The sequence below is a fragment of the Pseudophryne corroboree genome, chromosome 8, assembly GCF_028390025.1.
Source record: "Pseudophryne corroboree isolate aPseCor3 chromosome 8, aPseCor3.hap2, whole genome shotgun sequence".
Taxonomy (NCBI): Eukaryota; Metazoa; Chordata; class Amphibia; order Anura; family Myobatrachidae; genus Pseudophryne; species Pseudophryne corroboree.
In genome coordinates, this window is record NC_086451.1 from 57,013,494 (window position 1) to 57,037,660 (window position 24,167).

General features: G+C 45.8%; 1 protein-coding gene across 3 annotated transcripts in view; it reads right to left on the minus strand.

Annotated features, from left to right (window-relative positions):
- The window catches only part of WHRN (whirlin), a 216,100-nt gene that overhangs the window by 167,577 nt on the left and 24,356 nt on the right, over window positions 1-24,167 (minus strand). The window lies entirely within an intron of this gene.

The window sequence follows — 24,167 nt, forward strand, 5'->3', positions numbered from 1 at the left end:
ACTTGAGGGCTGGAGACACAAGGTGGAGAGACTTGTTGACTGGAGACACACAAGGGGGAGAGACTTGAGGGCTGAAGCTATAAGGTGGGGAAGAGACTTGATGACTGGAGACACACAAGGGGGAGAGACTTGAGGTCTGGAGACACAAGGTGGGGGGAGACTTGATGGTTGAAGACACAAGTGGAGAGACTTGATGGCTGCATACACTGACACCCTCTGCCTTTCCAGTCACCCACTGTCACAAGGCCACGGCCATTTGGTGAAGCCACGTTGGAGGGGAGAGCCAGCCAGAATCTTGCTAAGGGCATCACATTGGTCAAGGCCGGCCCTGTCTTTAAGTGCAGATCGATGAGTTTCAAGAAAAGTCACAACTGCGCAAACATAAGCGTATGACATCACACAGCGCAACTGTGCATGTTTTGGAAAGCATGATCAGTTTTGTAAAGGATGGTATATTTTTCCTATTTTTTATTATTTTTTTACAATACTTTGCCCATTTCCCAGAATTTGCACAATAATTTATAGTGGTATCAAGTATGAAAGTTGTCTCAAGAGGCCACTGTAGGCTGATTGTCCCGGGCAATGCTCTCTTTGCACACATTTAAAACATCCCTGACTCCAATAGTAATCAAATTATAAAATGCTCCGATTAAGCACTGTAAAAGTGTCAGGCTGCAGTCTGAATGCGGTTTAAATCAATACTAATAAAGCTTAGAAAGATATATAGTTACTGTCAAGTGGTTTTCTGGAGCTGTAAAATTCCCTGCTAACACTCTGAGGGGATTCTGATAGGCCTGCAATATTGCCTCTGTATAATGCACTGAGTTCCCATACCAGCCTATATAATAAAAGGCTAACGCCTATATAGGGGAATTCAAGTGTTGCGCCGTTTAGGCCCACACAACCGCCGACGCTGACATTATTGTTATGTTGTTCCATCATTTTGACGAGCTGGTAACTAGTTACACTATAAAGGCGGAGCCAAAGTAGGAAACAGAGATTTCAAATGTGCAGAGAGATTCAGATATGAAAGGGAAGTGTCCAAACTCAAATGTAAATTGCAGTGTAAAAATAAAGCATGTCCAGTATTTGTGGGTTCTATGCAAAAGCTGGTAGTATTTATCCTGCATGAATTGCACTGCAATATGGATTGCCCAGGTGCAGTTATTTGCTTTTTTGATTTTCCCCAACTCAGAATTGTTGTAAATAGTTACACGCTGAGAACTAGGACCCAGGGAGGTCCGCCCTTCAATCTGATGTACTGCTGCACCATGTGACTGCAGCGATTGTGTAGATTAGTCGTTCATAACCACGGTCCTCAAGGCACACTAACAGTCCAGATTTTAAGGCTAGCCATACTTAAACACAGGTGACTTAATTAGTACCTCCGTTATTTTTATTTAACCATCTGTACTCATGTATGGTTATCACTAAATCCTGGACTGTTAGTGTGCCTTGAGGACCGAGGTTGGGAATCACTGGTGCAGATCCTTACTTAGTACTTTGTTAGATGCGCCTTGAGTCCTGTTGGAGAAAGAGCACTATATAAAATTATCATTAATATTATTATTAGTATTAGAATGTGTGAGAATAGACATGATGAAGAAACAAGTCTCCCACTTAGCTCCATAGAGACCTGCAATATACAGCTGTTCCAGCAGCCCTGCACCACTACCCATTAACAGCATACACTCACCGGCTGGTGAGCAGTATCGATCCCCACTTCGCTTAAAGCTCCACCATTACCAGTGTGTATACAACAGTGAGTACAGATGTACCTGTTATACTTAAATAAACCAACACCATTTGTTAAGTAACTGGGCTGTTCATAGTTTGAGTTATCTGCTGGTGTTTGCCTATATAACTCTGCAGATTACAACATCTGCACACACATCATTCCCAACAAGAATTAGCCCTTATATCTCTAAGGGCTACGGCCACACATAGCGGCCAAGCAGGTTGAAATGTATGTGTTCACAAAGAAATCCCATTGTACTGCCGTCCGGACCAACCACAGCATGCTGCGGTTGGATCCGGCGGCGGCGGGACTGTCGCACATATGTGGGCGAATGCATAGGTGCCCATGTGCAGTCTATTTCAAGCCAAGCGGGTCCCGCTGAATGGGATCTGCTTGGCCGCTATGTGTGGCCCTACACTAAGTCATTCAAGGTTCTAGTAGCACTCTGCCTTTCTATGTAAGATGTACAAATATCTCTTGTTCTGATGCCTTCTAATTAAGATACACACACTATAATCGCTATATAACTTTCACTATTATAGCGTGCCAGTACCTATCCCAGAATTACTCATGTAACATCAAACACTGCTATCTATGGACAGCATAATTATATGGTATACATTATTGTAATTATATAGAAACATGGCTCACACAATCAGACACGGCCACCCCTGCAGCACTGTCACATGGTGGTTTCCACTTCACACAAACATCCAGGCCTAATAATAGTAAAGGTGGTGGGGTTGGAATCTTACTGTCACAAATTTTCACATACACTGTTCTACCTCAGGTTCCATCACTCGCATTCACATCATTTGAAGTTCACTCTATCTGCATTTTCACCCCCTTCTCTCTGCGTGTTGCAGTTATCTATCACCCTCCTGGGCAACCCAAACAACAATTTCTAGAAGATTTTTCTGCCTGGCTCCCACACTTCTTATCCTCTGACATCTCCACCATCATTATGGGCGATTTCAATATAGCTCTTGACATTCCACAATCTGTTCATGCCTCCAAACTCCTCTCTCTAACCTCTTCTCTTGGCCTCACCCAATGGTCTGACTCCTGTACTCACCAGGAGGGCCACTGCTTATATTTTGTGTTCACCAGGCTCTGCTCAGTTTCCGAATTCATTAACACTACTTTCCCTCTCTCTGATCACAACCTGATCACCTTCACAATCTCTTCTATTACTCTAAATTCTATGACACTAAAACCAAGCAAGCCTCCGTTAACTAGAGATGAGCGGGTTCGGTTCCTCGGAATCCGAACCCCCCAGAACTTCAGCCTTTTTACACGGGTCCGAGGCAGACTCGGATCTTCCCGCCTTGCTCGGTTAACCCGAGCGCGCCCGAACGTCATCATCCCGCTGTTGGATTCTCGCGAGGCTCGGATTCTATCGCGAGACTCGGATTCTATATAAGGAGCCGCGCGTCGCCGCCATTTTCACACGTGCATTGAGATTGATAGGGAGAGGACGTAGCTGGCGTCCTCTCCGTTAGAATAGCTAGAGACACTTGAGTTGATTTACTACTAACTTAGTAATTTTGGGGAGCATTAGGAGTACTCAGAGTGCAGAGTTTTGCTGATAGTTACTAGTGACCACCACCAGTTTTATTTATTATTTAATATAATCCGTTCTCTGCCTGAAAAAAAACGATACACAGTCACATACCATATCTGTGCTCAGCCTCAGTGTGCTGCATGATAATATCATCTATGTATATCTGACTGTGCTGAGTGCTCACTGCTCACACAGCTGAATTGTGGGGGAGACTGGGGTGCAGTTATAGCAGGAGTACAGTGCACACTTTTGCTGCCAGTGTGACTGACCAGTGACCACCAGTATATTGTCTGCCTGAAAAAGTTAAACACTCCTGTGGTGTTTTTTATTTTTATTCTATAAACGCATTCTGCTGACAGTGTCCAGCAGGTCCGTCATTCATTATATTATATAAATATTTACCTGCAGTAGTGTTATATTTTTTTTGTTCATCTCTATCATCTTTATCATCTCTATATTAGCAGACGCAGTACGGTAGTCCACGGCTGTGGCTACCTCTGTGTCGTCAGTGCTCGTCCATAATTGTATACCTACCTGTGGTGGTTTTTTTTTTTCTATCTTCATACTAGTAGTTTAGGAGTCTGCTGACAGTGTCCAGCAGGTCCGTCATTATATTATATATACCTGCAGTAGTGATATATATATATTTTTTATATCATTATCATCTCTATTCTAGCAGACGCAGTACGGTAGTCCACGGCTGTAGCTACCTCTGTGTCGTCAGTGCTCGTCCATAATTGTATACCTACCTGTGGTGGGTTTTTTTTTTCTATCTTCTTCATACTAGTAGTTTAGGAGTCTGCTGACAGTGTCCAGCAGGTCCGTCATTATATTATATATACCTGCAGTAGTGATATATATATTTTTTTTATATCATTATCATCTCTATACTAGCAGACGCAGTACGGTAGTCCACGGCTGTAGCTACCTCTGTGTCGTCAGTGCTCGTCCATAATTGTATACCTACCTGTGGTGGTTTTTTTTTTTCTATCTTCTTCATACTAGTAGTTTAGGAGTCTGCTGACAGTGTCCAGCAGGTCCGTCATTATATTATATATACCTGCAGTAGTGATATATATATATTTTATATCATTATCATCTCTATACTAGCAGACGCAGTACGGTAGTCCACGGCTGTAGCTACCTCTGTGTCGTCGGTCACTCGTCATCCATAAGTATACTAGTATCCATCCATCTCCATTGTTTACCTGAGGTGCCTTTTAGTTGTGCCTATTAAAATATGGAGAACAAAAATGTTGAGGTTCCAAAAATAGGGAAAGATCAAGATCCACTTCCACCTCGTGCTGAAGATGCTGCCACTAGTCATGGCCGAGACGATGAAATTCCATCAACGTCGTCAGTCAAGGCCGATGCCCAATGTCATAGTACAGAGCATGTAAAATCCAAAACACAAAATATCAGTAAAAAAAAGGACTCAAAAATCTAAAATAAAATCGTCGGAGGAGAAGCGTAAACTTGCCAATATGCCATTTACCACACGGAGTGGCAAGGAACGGCTGAGGCCCTGGCCTATGTTCATGGCTAGTGGTTCAGCTTCACATGAGGATGGAAGCACTCAGCCTCTCGCTAGAAAAATGAAAAGACTTAAGCTGGCAAAAGCACAGCAAAGAACTGTGCGTTCTTCAAAATCACAAATCCACAAGGAGAGTCCAATTGTGTCGGTTGCAATGCCAGACCTTCCCAACACTGGACGTGAAGAGCATGCGCCTTCCACCATTTGCACGCCCCCTGCAAGTGCTGGAAGGAGCACCCGCAGTCCAGTTCCTGATAGTCAGATTGAAGATGTCAGTGTTGAAGTACACCAGGATGAGGAGGATATGGGTGTTGCTGGCGCTGGGGAGGAAATTGACAAGGAGGATTCTGATGGTGAGGTGGTTTGTTTAAGTCAGGCACCCGGGGAGACACCTGTTGTCCGTGGGAGGAATATGGCCATTGACATGCCTGGTGAAAATACCCAAAAAATCAGCTCTTCGGTGTGGAAGTATTTCAACAGAAATGCGGACAACAGGTGTCAAGCCGTGTGTTGCCTTTGTCAAGCTGTAATAAGTAGGGGTAAGGACGTTAACCACCTCGGAACATCCTCCCTTATACGTCACCTGCAGCGCATTCATCATAAGTCAGTGACAAGTTCAAAAACTTTGGGCGACAGCGGAAGCAGTCCACTGACCAGTAAATCCCTTCCTCTTGTAACCAAGCTCACGCAAACCACCCCACCAACTCCCTCAGTGTCAATTTCCTCCTTCCCCAGGAATGCCAATAGTCCTGAAGGCCATGTCACTGGCAATTCTGACGAGTCCTCTCCTGCCTGGGATTCCTCCGATGCATCCTTGAGTGTAACGCCTACTGCTGCTGGCGCTGCTGTTGTTGCTGCTGGGAGTCGATGGTCATCCCAGAGGGGAAGTCGTAAGACCACTTTTACTACTTCCACCAAGCAATTGACTGTCCAACAGTCCTTTGCGAGGAAGATGAAATATCACAGCAGTCATCCTGCTGCAAAGCGGATAAGTGAGGCCTTGGCATCCTGGGCGGTGAGAAACGTGGTTCCAGTATCCATCATTACTGCAGAGCCAACTAGAGACTTGTTGGAGGTACTGTGTCCCCGGTACCAAATACCATCTAGGTTCCATTTCTCTAGGCAGGCGATACCGAAAATGTACACAGACCTCAGAAAAAGACTCACCAGTGTCCTAAAAAATGCAGTTGTACCCAATGTCCACTTAACCACGGACATGTGGACAAGTGGAGCAGGGCAGGGTCAGGACTATATGACTGTGACAGCCCACTGGGTAGATGTATTGACTCCCGCCGCAAGAACAGCAGCGGCGGCACCAGTAGCAGCATCTCGCAAACGCCAACTCTTTCCTAGGCAGGCTACGCTTTGTATCACCGCTTTCCAGAATACGCACACAGCTGAAAACCTCTTACGGCAACTGAGGAAGATCATCGCAGAATGGCTTACCCCAATTGGACTCTCCTGTGGATTTGTGGCATCGGACAACGCCAGCAATATTGTGTGTGCATTAAATCTGGGCAAATTCCAGCACGTCCCATGTTTTACACATACCTTGAATTTGGTGGTGCAGAATTATTTAAAAAACGACAGGGGCGTGCAAGAGATGCTGTCGGTGGCCAGAAGAATTGCGGGACACTTTCGGCGTACAGGCACCACGTACAGAAGACTGGAGCAACACCAAAAACGCCTGAACCTGCCCTGCCATCATCTGAAGCAAGAAGTGGTAACGAGGTGGAATTCAACCCTCTATATGCTTCAGAGGTTGGAGGAGCAGCAAAAGGCCATTCAAGCCTATACAACTGACCACGATATAGGAGGTGGAATGCACCTGTCTCAAGCGCAGTGGAGAATGATTTCAACGTTGTGCAAGGTTCTGCAACCTTTTGAACTTGCCACACGTGAAGTCAGTTCAGACACTGCCAGCCTGAGTCAGGTCATTCCCCTCATCAGGCTTTTGCAGAAGAAGCTGGAGACATTGAAGGAGGAGCTAACACAGAGCGATTCCGCTAGGCATATGGGACTTGTGGATGGAGCCCTTAATTCGCTTAACAAGGATTCACGGGTGGTCAATCTGTTGAAATCAGAGCACTACATTTTGGCCACCGTGCTCGATCCTAGATTTAAAACCTACGTTGTATCTCTCTTTCCGGCAGACACAAGTCTGCAGGGGTTCAAAGAACTGCTGGTGAGAAAATTGTCAAGTCAAGCGGAACGCGACCTGTCAACATCTCCTCCTTCACATTCTCCCGCAACTGGGGGTGCGAGGAAAAGGCTCAGAATTCCGAGCCCACCCGCTGGCTGTGATGCAGGGCAGTCTGGAGCGACTGCTGATGCTGACATCTGGTCCGGACTGAAGGACCTGCCAACGATTACGGACATGTCGTCTACTGTCACTGCATATGATTCTCTCACCATTGAAAGAATGGTGGAGGATTATATGAGTGACCGCATCCAAGTAGGCACGTCAGACAGTCCGTACGTATACTGGCAGGAAAAAGAGGCAATTTGGAGGCCCTTGCACAAACTGGCTTTATTCTTCCTAAGTTGCCCTCCCACAAGTGTGTACTCCGAAAGAGTGTTTAGTGCCGCCGCTCACCTTGTCAGCAATCGGCGTACGAGGTTACTTCCAGAAAATGTGGAGAAGATGATGTTCATTAAAATGAATTATAATCAATTCCTCCGTGGAGACATTCACCAGCAGCAATTGCCTCCACAAAGTACACAGGGAGCTGTGATGGTGGATTCCAGTGGGGACGAATTGATAATCTGTGAGGAGGGGGATGTACACGGTGATGAATCGGAGGATGATGATGAGGTGGACATCTTGCCTCTGTAGAGCCAGTTTGTGCAAGGAGAGATTAATTGCTTCTTTTTTGGTGGGGGTCCAAACCAACCCGTCATTTCAGTCACAGTCGTGTGGCAGACCCTGTCACTGAAATGATGGGTTGGTTAAAGTGTGCATGTCCTGTTTATACAACATAAGGGTGGGTGGGAGGGCCCAAGGACAATTCCATCTTGCACCTCTTTTTTCTTTCATTTTTCTTTGCGTCATGTGCTGTTTGGGGAGTGTTTTTTGGAAGGGCCATCCTGCGTGACACTGCAGTGCCACTCCTAGATGGGCCAGGTGTTTGTGTCGGCCACTAGGGTCGCTTATCTTAGTCACACAGCTACCTCATTGCGCCTCTTTTTTTTCTTCTTTGCATCATGTGCTGTTTGGGGAGTATTTTTTGGAAGGGCCATCCGGCCTGACACTGCAGTGCCACTCCTAGATGGGCCAGGTGTTTGTGTCGGCCACTAGGGTCGCTTAGCTTACTCACACAGCTACCTCATTGCGCCTCTTTTTTTCTTTGCGTCATGTGCTGTTTGGGGGGTGTTTTTTGGAAGGGCCATCCTGCGTGACACTGCAGTGCCACTCCTAGATGGGCCAGGTGTTTGTGTCGGCCACTTGGGTCGCTGAGCTTAGTCATCCAGCGACCTCGGTGCAAATTTTAGGACTAAAAATAATATTGTGAGGTGTGAGGTGTTCAGAATAGACTGAAAATGAGTGGAAATTATGGTTATTGAGGTTAATAATACTTTGGGATCAAAATGACCCCCAAATTCTATGATTTAAGCTGTTTTTTAGGGTTTTTTGAAAAAAACACCCGAATCCAAAACACACCCGAATCCGACAAAAAAATTCGGTGAGGTTTTGCCAAAACGCGTTCGAACCCAAAACACGGCCACGGAGCCGAACCCAAAACCAAAACACAAAACCCGAAAAATTTCCGGTGCACATCTCTACCGCGTTAACCCGCAGAAATACTAACAATATAAATTTTCAACAACTTTCCACTTATCTGCAACAACTTCTCTCACCAATGTCTACATTTACCACACCTGACACTGCTGTATCCCACCTGCAGCAGATCTTAGAGAGTGCCCTTGATGAAGTGGCTCCAGCTACCCATCACACTCCACGTAGGCTTAGATGCCAACCATGGCACTCTCGATCAACAAGACACCTACAAAAACTGACACGTAAAGTAGAACGTCAGTGGCGTAAATCTCAGAATCCAAGTGACTTTCTCACATATAAGACCACCTACCACTCCTATTGTCAGGCCCTGGACACTGCCAAACAAACATATTTCCAATCTCTCATCTCTTATCATGCCACCAACCCCAAGCGACTTTTTAATATATTTAAATCACTTCTTTACCCTCTCTCACCTCACCCACTAGCTACTATTAGTGCACAAGAACTTGCTTCCTACTTCAAGGATAAGATTAATAAAATCCGAGATGAAATGGTATGCTCTAACTCAGCCAGTGACCTGCTCAATTCCCTACCTGAACCCTCTGGCACTTTCTTTTCATTTGATCCCACAAGTGAAGATGAAGTATCAACACTCTTTTCATCCTCCTACTCCACTACCTCTCCTCTTGATCCTATACCCTCACAGGTCAGTAAAACTTTGTGTCCTGTGCTTATCCCAACCTTAACTAAAATCTGTAATCTCTCTCTTTCTACTGGCATCTTTCCATCTCTGTTTAAACATGCAGTGATTACTCCCATTATAAAAAAAAACACAGCTCTGACCCAAACACACACTATAACTACCGTCCCATTTCTCAGCTACCAGGTCCCTCCAAGCTACTTGAGAGACTTGCGTACACTCGCCTTACACACTTTCTTAACTACCACAACTTATTGGACCCACTTCAGTCAGGTTTTCGTTAGAGATGAGCGGGTTCGGTTTCTCTGAATCCGAACCCGCACGAACTTCATGTTTTTTTCACGGGTCCGAGCAGACTCGGATCCTCCCGCCTTGCTCGGTTAACCCGAGCGCGCCCGAACGTCATCATGACGCTGTCGGATTCTCGCGAGACTCGGATTCTATATAAGGAGCCGCGCGTCGCCGCCATTTTCACACGTGCATTGAGATTGATAGGGAGAGGACGTGGCTGGCGTCCTCTCCATTTAGATTAGGGTTGAGAGAGAGAGAGAGAGATTGACCTGAGGCTGTGATACTGTAGAAGAGAGTGCAGAGTTTAGTGACTGACGACCACAGTGACCACCAGACAGTGCAGTTGTTTGTTTTATTTAATATATCCGTTCTCTGCCTGAAAAAAACGATACACACAGTGACTCAGTCACATACCATATCTGTGTGCACTGCTCAGCCCAGTGTGCTGCATCAATGTATATATATATCTGACTGTGCTCAGCTCACACAGCTTATAATTGTGGGGGAGACTGGGGAGCACTGCAGTGCCAGTTATAGGTTATAGCAGGAGCCAGGAGTACATAATATTATATTAAAATTAAACAGTGCACACTTTTGCTGCAGGAGTGCCACTGCCAGTGTGACTAGTGACCAGTGACCTGACCACCAGTATATATAATATTAGTAGTATACTATCTCTTTATCAACCAGTCTATATTAGCAGCAGACACAGTACAGTGCGGTAGTTCACGGCTGTGGCTACCTCTGTGTCGGCACTCGGCAGCCCGTCCATAATTGTATATACCACCTAACCGTGGTTTTTTTTTTCTTTCTTTATAGTCATACTAGTTACGAGTATACTATCTCTTTATCAACCAGTCTATATTAGCAGCAGACACAGTACAGTGCGGTAGTTCACGGCTGTGGCTACCTCTGTGTCGGCACTCGGCAGCCCGTCCATAATTGTATATACCACCTAACCGTGGTTTTTTTTTCTTTCTTTATACATACATACTAGTTACGAGTATACTATCTCTTTATCAACCAGTCTATATTAGCAGCTGACACAGTACAGTGCGGTAGTTCACGGCTGTGGCTACCTCTGTGTCGGCACTCGGCAGCCCGTCCATAATTGTATATACCACCTAACCGTGGTTTTTTTTTCTTTCTTTATACATACATACTAGTTACGAGTATACTATCTCTTTATCAACCAGTCTATATATTAGCAGCAGACACAGTACAGTGCGGTAGTTCACGGCTGTGGCTACCTCTGTGTCGGCACTCGGCAGCCCGTCCATAATTGTATATACCACCTAACCGTGGTTTTTTTTTCTTTCTTTATACATACATACTAGTTACGAGTATACTATCTCTTTATCAACCAGTCTATATATTAGCAGCAGACACAGTACAGTGCGGTAGTTCACGGCTGTGGCTACCTCTGTGTCGGCACTCGGCAGCCCGTCCATAATTGTATATACCACCTAACCGTGGTTTTTTTTTCTTTCTTTATACATACATACTAGTTACGAGTATACTATCTCTTTATCAACCAGTCTATATTAGCAGCATACACAGTACAGTGCGGTAGTTCACGGCTGTGGCTACCTCTGTGTCGGCACTCGGCAGCCCGTCCATAATTGTATATACCACCTAACCGTGTTTTTTTTTTCTTTCTTTATACATACATACTAGTTACGAGTATACTATCTCTTTATCAACCAGTCTATATATTAGCAGCAGACACAGTACAGTGCGGTAGTTCACGGCTGTGGCTACCTCTGTGTCGGCACTCGGCAGCCCGTCCATAATTGTATATACCACCTAACCGTGGTTTTTTTTTCTTTCTTTATAGTCATACTAGTTACGAGTATACTATCTCTTTATCAACCAGTCTATATTAGCAGCAGACACAGTACAGTGCGGTAGTTCACGGCTGTGGCTACCTCTGTGTCGGCACTCGGCAGCCCGTCCATAATTGTATATACCACCTAACCGTGGTTTTTTTTTCTTTCTTTATACATACATACTAGTTACGAGTATACTATCTCTTTATCAACCAGTCTATATTAGCAGCAGACACAGTACAGTGCGGTAGTTCACGGCTGTGGCTACCTCTGTGTCGGCACTCGGCAGCCCGTCCATAATTGTATATACCACCTAACCGTGGTTTTTTTTTCTTTCTTTATACATACATACTAGTTACGAGTATACTATCTCTTTATCAACCAGTCTATATATTAGCAGCAGACACAGTACAGTGCGGTAGTTCACGGCTGTGGCTACCTCTGTGTCGGCACTCGGCAGCCCGTCCATAATTGTATATACCACCTAACCGTGGTTTTTTTTTCTTTCTTTATACATACATACTAGTTACGAGTATACTATCTCTTTATCAACCAGTCTATATATTAGCAGCAGACACAGTACAGTGCGGTAGTTCACGGCTGTGGCTACCTCTGTGTCGGCACTCGGCAGCCCGTCCATAATTGTATATACCACCTAACCGTGGTTTTTTTTTCTTTCTTTATACATACATACTAGTTACGAGTATACTATCTCTTTATCAACCAGTCTATATATTAGCAGCAGACACAGTACGGGCCCTCATTCCGAGTTGTTCGCTCTGTATTTTTCATCGCATCGCAGTGAAAATCCGCTTAGTACGCATGCGCAATGTTCGCACTGCGACTGCGCCAAGTAACTTTACTATGAAGAAAGTATTTTTACTCACGGCTTTTTCTTCGCTCCGGCGAACGTAATGTGATTGACAGGAAATGGGTGTTACTGGGCGGAAACACGGCGTTTCAGGGGCGTGTGGCTGAAAACGCTACCGTTTCCGGAAAAAACGCAGGAGTGGCCGGAGAAACGGTGGGAGTGCCTGGGCGAACGCTGGGTGTGTTTGTGACGTCAACCAGGAACGACAAGCACTGAACTGATCGCACAGGCAGAGTAAGTCTGGAGCTACTCTGAAACTGCTAAGTAGTTAGTAATCGCAATATTGCGAATACATCGGTCGCAATTTTAAGAAGCTAAGATTCACTCCCAGTAGGCGGCGGCTTAGCGTGTGTAACTCTGCTAAATTCGCCTTGCGACCGATCAACTTGGAATGAGGGCCACAGTGCGGTAGTTCACGGCTGTGGCTACCTCTGTGTCGGCACTCGGCAGCCCGTCCATAATTGTATATACCACCTAACCGTGGTTTTTTTTTCTTTCTTTATACATACATACTAGTTACGAGTATACTATCTCTTTATCAACCAGTCTATATATTAGCAGCAGACACAGTACAGTGCGGTAGTTCACGGCTGTGGCTACCTCTGTGTCGGCACTCGGCAGCCCGTCCATAATTGTATATACCACCTAACCGTGTTTTTTTTTTCTTTCTTTATACATACATACTAGTTACGAGTATACTATCTCTTTATCAACCAGTCTATATATTAGCAGCAGACACAGTACAGTGCGGTAGTTCACGGCTGTGGCTACCTCTGTGTCGGCACTCGGCAGCCCGTCCATAATTGTATATACCACCTAACCGTGTTTTTTTTTTCTTTCTTTATACATACATACTAGTTACGAGTATACTATCTCTTTATCAACCAGTCTATATATTAGCAGCAAACACAGTACAGTGCGGTAGTTCACGGCTGTGGCTACCTCTGTGTCGGCACTCGGCAGCCCGTCCATAATTGTATATACCACCTAACCGTGGTTTTTTTTTCTTTCTTTATAGTCATACTAGTTACGAGTATACTATCTCTTTATCAACCAGTCTATATTAGCAGCAGACACAGTACAGTGCGGTAGTTCACGGCTGTGGCTACCTCTGTGTCGGCACTCGGCAGCCCGTCCATAATTGTATATACCACCTAACCGTGGTTTTTTTTTCTTTCTTTATACATACATACTAGTTACGAGTATACTATCTCTTTATCAACCAGTCTATATTAGCAGCAGACACAGTACAGTGCGGTAGTTCACGGCTGTGGCTACCTCTGTGTCGGCACTCGGCAGCCCGTCCATAATTGTATATACCACCTAACCGTGGTTTTTTTTTCTTTCTTTATACATACATACTAGTTACGAGTATACTATCTCTTTATCAACCAGTCTATATATTAGCAGCAGACACAGTACAGTGCGGTAGTTCACGGCTGTGGCTACCTCTGTGTCGGCACTCGGCAGCCCGTCCATAATTGTATATACCACCTAACCGTGGTTTTTTTTTCTTTCTTTATACATACATACTAGTTACGAGTATACTATCTCTTTATCAACCAGTCTATATATTAGCAGCAGACACAGTACAGTGCGGTAGTTCACGGCTGTGGCTACCTCTGTGTCGGCACTCGGCAGCCCGTCCATAATTGTATACTAGTATCCAATCCATCCATCTCCATTGTTTACCTGAGGTGCCTTTTAGTTGTGCCTATTAAAATATGGAGAACAAAAATGTTGAGGTTCCAAAATTAGGGAAAGATCAAGATCCACTTCCACCTCGTGCTGAAGCTGCTGCCACTAGTCATGGCCGAGACGATGAAATGCCAGCAACGTCGTCTGCCAAGGCCGATGCCCAATGTCATAGTACAGAGCATGTCAAATCCAAAACACCAAATATCAGTAAAAAAAGGACTCCAAAACCTAAAATAAAATTGTCGGAGGAGAAGCGTAAACTTGCCAATATGCCATTTACCACACGGAGTGGCAAGGAACGGCTGAGGCCCTGGCCTATGTTCATGGCTAGTGGTTCAGCTTCACATGAGGATGGAAGCACTCAGCCTCTCGCTAGAAAAATGAAAAGACTAAAGCTGGCAAAAGCAGTAGCACCGCAAAGAACTGTGCGTTCTTCGAAATCCCAAATCCACAAGGAGAGTCCGACTCCAATTGTGTCGGTTGCGATGCCTGACCTTCCCAACACTGGACGTGAAGAGCATGCGCCTTCCACCATTTGCACGCCCCCTGCAAGTGATGGAAGGAGCACCCGCAGTCCAGTTCCTGATAGTCAGATTGAAGATGTCAGTGTTGAAGTACACCAGGATGAGGAGGATATGGGTGTTGCTGGCGCTGGGGAGGAAATTGACCAGGAGGATTCTGATGGTGAGGTGGTTTGTTTAAGTCAGGCACCCGGGGAGACACCTGTTGTCCGTGGTAGGAATATGGCCGTTGACATGCCTGGTGAAAATACCAAAAAAATCAGCTCTTCGGTGTGGAAGTATTTCACCAGAAATGCGGACAACAGGTGTCAAGCCGTGTGTTCCCTTTGTCAAGCTGTAATAAGTAGGGGTAAGGACGTTAACCACCTCGGAACATCCTCCCTTATACGTCACCTGCAGCGCATTCATAATAAGTCAGTGACAAGTTCAAAAACTTTGGGTGACAGCGGAAGCAGTCCACTGACCAGTAAATCCCTTCCTCTTGTAACCAAGCTCACGCAAACCACCCCACCAACTCCCTCAGTGTCAATTTCCTCCTTCCCCAGGAATGCCAATAGTCCTGCAGGCAATGTCACTGGCAATTCTGACAAGTCCTCTCCTGCCTGGGATTCCTCCGATGCATCCTTGCGTGTAACGCCTACTGCTGCTGGCGCTGCTGTTGTTGCTGCTGGGAGTCGATGGTCATCCCAGAGGGGAAGTCGTAAGCCCACTTGTACTACTTCCAGTAAGCAATTGACTGTTCAACAGTCCTTTGCGAGGAAGATGAAATATCACAGCAGTCATCCTGCTGCAAAGCGGATAACTGAGGCCTTGACAACTATGTTGGTGTTAGACGTGCGTCCGGTATCCGCCGTTAGTTCACAGGGAACTAGACAATTTATTGAGGCAGTGTGCCCCCGTTACCAAATACCATCTAGGTTCCACTTCTCTAGGCAGGCGATACCGAGAATGTACACGGACGTCAGAAAAAGACTCACCAGTGTCCTAAAAAATGCAGTTGTACCCAATGTCCACTTAACCACGGACATGTGGACAAGTGGAGCAGGGCAGGGTCAGGACTATATGACTGTGACAGCCCACTGGGTAGATGTATGGACTCCCGCCGCAAGAACAGCAGCGGCGGCACCAGTAGCAGCATCTCGCAAACGCCAACTCTTTCCTAGGCAGGCTACGCTTTGTATCACCGCTTTCCAGAATACGCACACAGCTGAAAACCTCTTACGGCAACTGAGGAAGATCATCGCGGAATGGCTTACCCCAATTGGACTCTCCTGTGGATTTGTGGCATCGGACAATGCCAGCAATATTGTGTGTGCATTAAATATGGGCAAATTCCAGCACGTCCCATGTTTTGCACATACCTTGAATTTGGTGGTGCAGAATTTTTTAAAAAACGACAGGGGCGTGCAAGAGATGCTGTCGGTGGCCAGAAGAATTGCGGGACACTTTCGGCGTACAGGCACCACGTACAGAAGACTGGAGCACCACCAAAAACTACTGAACCTGCCCTGCCATCATCTGAAGCAAGAAGTGGTAACGAGGTGGAATTCAACCCTCTATATGCTTCAGAGGTTGGAGGAGCAGCAAAAGGCCATTCAAGCCTATACAATTGAGCACGATATAGTAGGTGGAATGCACCTGTCTCAAGCGCAGTGGAGAATGATTTCAACGTTGTGCAAGGTTCTGATGCCCTTTGAACTTGCCACACGTGAAGTCAGTTCAGACACTGCCAGCCTGAGTCAGGTCATTCCCCTCATCAGGCTTTTGCAGAAGAAGCTGGAGACATTGAAGGAGGAGCTAACACGGAGCGATTCCGCTAGGCATGTGGGACTTGTGGATGGAGCCCTTAATTCGCTTAACAAGGATTCACGGGTGGTCAATCTGTTGAAATCAGAGCACTACATTTTGGCCACCGTGCTCGATCCTAGATTTAAAGCCTACCTTGGATCTCTCTTTCTTACTGGCAGGAAAAAGAGGCAATTTGGAGGCCCTTGCACAAACTGGCTTTATTCTACCTAAGTTGCCCTCCCACAAGTGTGTACTCCGAAAGAGTGTTTAGTGCCGCCGCTCACCTTGTCAGCAATCGGCGTACGAGGTTACATCCAGAAAATGTGGAGAAGATGATGTTCATTAAAATGAATTATAATCAATTCCTCCGCGGAGACATTGACCAGCAGCAATTGCCTCCACAAAGTACACAGGGAGCTGAGATGGTGGATTCCAGTGGGGATGAATTGATAATCTGTGAGGAGGGGGATGTACACGGTGATATATCGGAGGGTGATGATGAGGTGGACATCTTGCCTCTGTAGAGCCAGTTTGTGCAAGGAGAGATTAATTGCTTCTTTTTTGGGGGGGGTCCAAACCAACCCGTCATATCAGTCACAGTCGTGTGGCAGACCCTGTCACTGAAATGATGGGTTGGTTAAAGTGTGCATGTCCTGTTTTGTTTATACAACATAAGGGTGGGTGGGAGGGCCCAAGGACAATTCCATCTTGCACCTCTTTTTTCTTTTCTTTTTCTTTGCGTCATGTGCTGTTTGGGGAGGGTTTTTTGGAAGGGACATCCTGCGTGACACTGCAGTGCCACTCCTAGATGGGCCCGGTGTTTGTGTCGGCCACTAGGGTCGCTTATCTTACTCACACAGCTACCTCATTGCGCCTCTTTTTTTCTTTGCGTCATGTGCTGTTTGGGGAGGGTTTTTTGGAAGGGACATCCTGCGTGACACTGCAGTGACACTCCTAGATGGGCCCGGTGTTTGTGTCGGCCACTAGGGTCGCTTATCTTACTCACACAGCTACCTCATTGCGCCTCTTTTTTTCTTTGCGTCATGTGCTGTTTGGGGAGGGTTTTTTGGAAGGGACATCCTGCGTGACACTGCAGTGCCACTCCTAGATGGGCCCGGTGTTTGTGTCGGCCACTAGGGTCGCTAATCTTACTCACACAGCTACCTCATTGCGCCTCTTTTTTTCTTTGCGTCATGTGCTGTTTGGGGAGGGTTTTTTGGAAGGGCCATCCTGCGTGACACTGCAGTGCCACTCCTAGATGGGCCCGGTGTTTGTGTCGGCCACTAGGGTCGCTTATCTTACTCACACAGCGACCTCGGTGCAAATTTTAGGACTAAAAATAATATTGTGAGGTGTGAGGTATTCAGAATAGACTGAAAATGAGTGGAAATTATGGTTTTTGAGGTTAATAATACTTTGGGATCAAAATGACCGCCAAATTCTATGATTTAAGCTGTTTTTTAGGTTTTTTGGAAAAAAACACCCGAATCCAAAACACACCCGAATCCGACAAAAAAAATTCGGTGAGGTTTTGCCAAAACGCGGTCGAACCCAAAACACGGCCGCGGAACCGAACCCAAAACCAAAACACAAAACCCGAAAAATTTCCGGCGCTCATCTCTAGTTTTCGTGCCCAACACTCCACAGAGACGGCACTGACCAAAGTAGTGAATTATCTAGTCACTGCTAGATTGAAAGGCCATTACACACTACTTATTCTTCTAGATCTCTCTGCTGCTTTTGACACTGTTGACCACTCTCTTCTCATACAAACACTACAATCCCTAGGTCTTCAGGATACAGCCCTTACTTGGTTCTCATCTTACCTATCTAATCGCTCTTTCAGTGTTCACTTCTCTGATTCGACCTCTTCTTTTCTACCTCTATCAGTTGGAGTACCGCAAGGTTCAGTCTTGGGTCCTCTGCTGTTCTCAATCTATACCTCATCTCTTGGTAAACTAATCAGCTCCTTTGGATTTCAGTATAATTTGTACGCTGATGATACTCAAATCTACCTATCCTCCCCAGATTTATCATCATCATCTGTATTGGCTCGTGTCACTGGATGCCTGTCTGCCATTTCATCTTGGATGTCATCTTGCCACCTCAAACTCAACATTTCCAAAACAGAATTAATTATTTTACCACCAGCCAAGAGTAGTTACCAACCTGATATCTCCATAGCTGTTGACAATGCGACTATCCACCCTACCCCACAAGCTCGCTGCCTAGGTGTCACCCTTGACTCTAAACTGTCCTTTGTTCACACATTCAATCTGTCTCTAAATCATGTTACATGCACCTAAAAAACATATCCAAAATACACTCTTATCTTACACAAGACACTGCAAAAACTCTAATCCATGCACTCATCATCTCCCGCATTGATTATCGTAATAGTCTCCTTACTGGTCTTCCCAAACATAGGCTCTCACCACTACAATCCATTTTAAATGCAGCTGCGAGGCTAATCTTCCTCGCTAGACATTCTTCGTCTGCTGATCCGCTCTGTCAGTCCCTCCATTGGTTACCGGTATTCTACCGTGTTAAATATAAAATACTTTTACTTACATACAAGGCTATTAACCAAACTGCACCATAATACATCTCCTCGCTCATCTCAAAATATCTACCTACCAGACTTCTCCGCTCTGCACAAGATCTGCGTCTCTCATCCACATGTATTACCTGTATCCACTCAAAATTACAGGACTTTACCCAGGCTTCACCCACTCTGTGGAATGCCCTCCCACGCACAATAAGACTCTCCTCTAGTCTCCAAACCTTTAAACATTCCCTGAAAACTCACCTCTTCAGACAAGCCTACCAAATTCCAGACCCACCCACATAACCTTCAATGCTTCCCTATCCAGTTACATCCTCTCTGTACAGTCCACATAACCTCACATTTTGTCTTCCAACATTGCTGGGTGATCATATCATACAACCCATTAAGAACCTAGCAATCTGGTGGACCATTATGTAACAGGTAGCATCTATCCTTGTGTATCAATGCCTAATTCCCTATAGATTGTAAGCTTGCGAGCAGGGTCTTCCTACCTCTGTCTGTCTTTGCCCAGTTTTGTTCTATAACTGTTGTTCTAATTGTAAAGCGCAACGGAATATGCTGCACTATATAAGAAACTGCTAATAAATAATAATAAATGATAAATATTGTGGAAGCTTTCCTTTCTATTTAACGTTTATATTTTATAGTGTGTTCTCTCCCTGCATAAGAGCAGCAATAGTTTAACCATACCTCTGGGAGGTGAAAATAGGGGCACCAAGCAAGCGTGGGAAAGCGCGCCCCATGAAAAGGGCTGTGACTTCATGGTGATGGGACGTGCCCAGCACTCCTGGTAATGCTGGGCTGCCCCCATGCTCATCCCTGAATTATGTAGAGTGCATGAGCAGAGGGTGCTGAAAACGTGCTTCCCCCCCCCCCCCCCCCCCCCCAAGTCTCCCAGTAGGACACTGCAGAAAGCGAGTGGACAAGCAGAACAGTTTCCAGAAGCAGAAATGTCCTAAAAGTGGGAACGTTGGGCGGGAAGAGGGAGATGATTTAACAGTATTCAAGTGAAAAGGAATATCCAGGACACTCATAATAACAGTCCCCTAACACAGGGCTGTATTATGTGTTAGACCGTACAGGCGGCTGGCTGGGGCCTAATAGCGGGTTCTAGCAGTCCCAGCAGCCATTGACGCTGGCTGATTAAATTTATTTATTTATTTAAGACTAGCGTTTTTCTTTTTGTATTAAAATGCTCTTGTTTAAGTGGAATGCCATTGGGGGGAACCTTTGTTTTTGTAGTTTATTGTTTACTTTACCGTTTTGTAAAATCTGTCCCATTGTTCAGATAGTGAATGCCATAATGTTGCGTTTGCCAACTAGAATCCTCTGATACATGCACTGTCAGCGGCTTCAGAGGGGAGGTACAATATGGCTGACTTTCTCCCGCTTACTGGTCCTTATTCAGTATGGACCACATTAGCTTTTTCTCGGTTTTTATCGCATTTCAAATTTATACATCTTAGTTCACTAATTTCTTAGAGCGAATGCACAGAGAGAGAGAGAGAGAAAGAAAGAGTAGGGGCAGAGAGACAGGGGAAGAGGAGGAGAGATAAGCAGAGAAGATGAAGAGATAGAAAGGGAGGGAGGCAGAGGGAAGGAAACATATGGGAAAAGCAAGGGGGAGAAAGAGAGAGAGAGAGAGAGAGAGAGAGTACGGCAGATGGATTGGAAGGAGACAGAAAAATTAGTCCGGCAATACTAGACACAAAGCTTGCGAGCTGGCGAATGACGGGTTCCGTGATACTGGTTAGCTATAAAGTGCAGTTGGCACCTCTCTATCTTTACCTTCAGTTTTACGTTGTTGTCTGTTATCTGTTTGTATCATGATCCCCTCAATGTACAGCACTACCGTAATATATTGGTGCTTAGAAATATAAAGTCATAGCAGGGATCATTTTCAAAGAGTTTTCCCCTTGGTGCAAATGATTCATTGATAGTAGGAGACTGCTGCAGTGTTATGCCACGCAGAGTTGACATTACTGTCTGCTACTGTGCTGATTGACGCCTTCTCTCGGAAGTACTCGAGCACGCCTGTTGGGGCATCACCTTGTGACATACCCTCTGGGAATAACGTCTCTGCTGTACTACTGTTAATATTTGTTTGTCCTCGCCTCACACAACCAGTAAAGTTGCTCATCCAGCAGCCACGTCCTGTGACCCTGCAGCTCAGACTCCGTAGAACAGAAGTGCCCCTGGTTAGCACCAGCTTTCTCGCTTTTAAAAACAAATAAGCCAGCGCTGTCACATTTGATTAGCGCCTCTGGCTGGCCAGGCCAGTAATTGCAAGAACAGGAAAGTATACCTGAAATACTGGACTTGCCTTGCAGACATGCTGCTTGGAACAGGTTCAGAGTGTGTCTGAGCGAAATAAGTTTCAGCGTATATATTTCATATGTGCTCTGTTTTAAACAGTTGTCATAGTAACTATCACATACGTTCTCCTTGACATTATACTGCTGCAGCACCTACTGTATATGGCCCCCTTGCACTGGCGTGCGCAGCACATTTTATTAGGGGGTGCACCGTCGGAGGGGTGTGTCTAGCACCGCCTTTTGGGCATGTTTAGTACCATCTATTGATGGTCAACACATATAAAATATCCATCTTTGTACCAATCCTAATAAAGCAGATACATTGTCAGATGTTGTGGTGTGCACCAAACAAACACCCCTGATGGCACTCACTGCAATTACACTGCTCCTCCTCAGCCTGGTCTTGCTGCCCCTCTCTTTCCCCTGCAAGCTGCAGCAGCTTACTTACAAGTCAGTCACTCACTCACTGACACTGACAGTCGCAGACTAGTACTGATGCTGCTGGAAAAATAAGTGATGTGTCAATGCTCCTGCCGGCCGTCTTCTAGTATTGAATTTGTCTTCCTAAGAAGAACGCTGGCTGCATGCTGCTCCTAATCAGTGGCTGGCGTTGGCATAGCATTGAAGGAGAGAGGTGTGTATGTGGCGGGTGTGACGGGTGGGCATGTGAGCAACATGACGTAATCACGTCACATCACATCACACTGTTTTTGTACATGGAGGTGGAGCTGGGAATTTGAAAGCCGGTGTCAGTGGCACCCTTGATTAACCCAGGCGTCCAGTCAGTAATGCATTCCTGACAGGGTGCAGCACAGAGGGGACAGTAATCAGCCTGCTCGGCGATCGCTGCATCAGGCATGTGAGATCGGGGTGCCAGACATTAGGGGGTGCCTGTGCGCACCAGGCACCCCCCCTGCGCACACCTATGCCCCCTTGTCCCAGGTCTGCCTGCCTTGTTACATAACCTTCCTTACAGTAAGATAAAACCGCATAAGAAGACGCTTATACACATATCCAAAAGAGGACAAAGAAGTCATGTTGCAGGGGGTGCACTCACGTCTCTTCTGAAAATAATTTTTTGTTTATGAAAAAATTATTTTAATACTGTTGTTATGCTTATATTAAGAATAGTATGCTGTTTATTGCTTATATTCTCTATAAGAAATATGCAAATGGTTCAATAAACCCTTATCCGGGCGGATAATAGGACCTGCATCAAATGTATAGCTCCTTACTCCAATAATGTACCTGCATCATGTGTATTGCTGCTCGGTCTTTTGGATAAGATCAAGTGTAGTACCTGCTCAAGGGAAACACTTGGTGGAGTACCTGTTCTTACACTAGGAGCGTGAGAGGTCCCTAATGTGGAATGGAGAAACACCTGGTGGAGTACCATGCCGGGGTGTGGCAATGCCTCTGGTCGAGAGTGGAGAAAAACTGGGCTTAGTATCCGTCGTCCTAAGAAGGGGTTGAAATAGGACTCCTTGCATGGAGCGGGAACGGCCTGGTTTAGTATCTACTCTCGTACTGGGGGTTGACCCTTGCACAGAGTTGGTATGAAGCTTGGTCTGGCTGGAGGTCGGGAGCAGCCTGAAGCCCGAGGTTGCTATGTGCCCCTGGTGCTGGGAGAGCCAGGGGTGCCTGATAATGCACTGGTGGTCTGACACACCAAGCACTAGTACGGCACTTTTGCACTGAGCACCTCATCCTTCCTGTCTGCACCTACTTTCCTTTGCACTGGCCTTTTGGCTAGGGCAAGGATAATTTTTATTTTCCCCCCGGCCTTCGGGCTTTGGCTTATTTATTTATGTATTATTCACGTGTGTTGCACTTTTTTGCACTACACTGCACTTTTGTTTGTGTTTGTCACAGTTTTGTCGGGGTTTAGGAGAGACCCTTATGGGCCACCCTCTCCCCTAGTTGTCGAGGTCCTCCTTTTGGGGAGGGCTGGAGACTGTTTCGTTCCCCAGTGGGAAGCTTCGGCCAACCCTGGGGATACTCGAGGGTCCCTCTGCGCTTCAGCAAGTAGGGACCCACAGGCCCTTTTTCTCCTCAGTAGACCTTTTGGCTCTGAGGGGTCAGGGAGTAACAGGGCCCTTCTCCTTTAGGAGAGGGTCCAAGGTCCTATGCCCCAGCACGTTTTGCACAAGACACTGGGTGATGAAGCCACGCACCTCGGGATTCAAGAAATATATATATTTCTTATGTGTATAGCTCCTTACTCCACTAACAGATGTACCTGCATCACGTGTATAGCTCCTTACTCCACTAACAGATGTACCTGCATCATGTGTATAGCTCCTTACTCCACTAACAGATGTGCCTGCATCACGTGTATAGCTCCTTACTCCACTAACAGATGAGAATATACAGATAAGATAGCAGCGCTCAATGGAATGAATAAAATTGAAGGTTTGAGTGAAAAAATTATCACAATTTAATAAAACATAATTCTAAAAAACACATATTAAACCATATAATAGACCGTATAATAAACCATATTATGGCCACACATATGCTAAATCAATAGTATTAACTGCTGCCGTTAGGGTGTAGTCCGTTCCTAATGATATATGGACTGGCAAGGTATTTTGTGGTATACCACTGAATGAACCAAATATACAGTCCCACATAGGTTGTTACCACTTTAAGCCGCTGGAGGTGTAGTCCCTTGAGATTGTCCCTTTATTGATCTCAGACCCAGGCGAGGGTGTTGTGGGATCCTCACTGCATTGCGGTATCCTCCTGTTCTGAAAGGATGAGTGGTATTCCAGATGAATTGGTTCTTTGTGGGTTCAGTGTCCCAGTCCTGGTCCGGACACCCTAGGCAGCTGGATTTAGCAGGGAATGGTGGCCTGGCAAGCCTCCTGACGCGTTTCACTGCAAGGCACTGCAGCTTTATCCAAGACCTTTGATAAAGCTGCAGTGCCTTGCAGTGAAACGCGTCAGGAGGCTTGCCAGGCCACCATTCCCTGCTAAATCCAGCTGCCTAGGGTGTCCGGACCAGGAC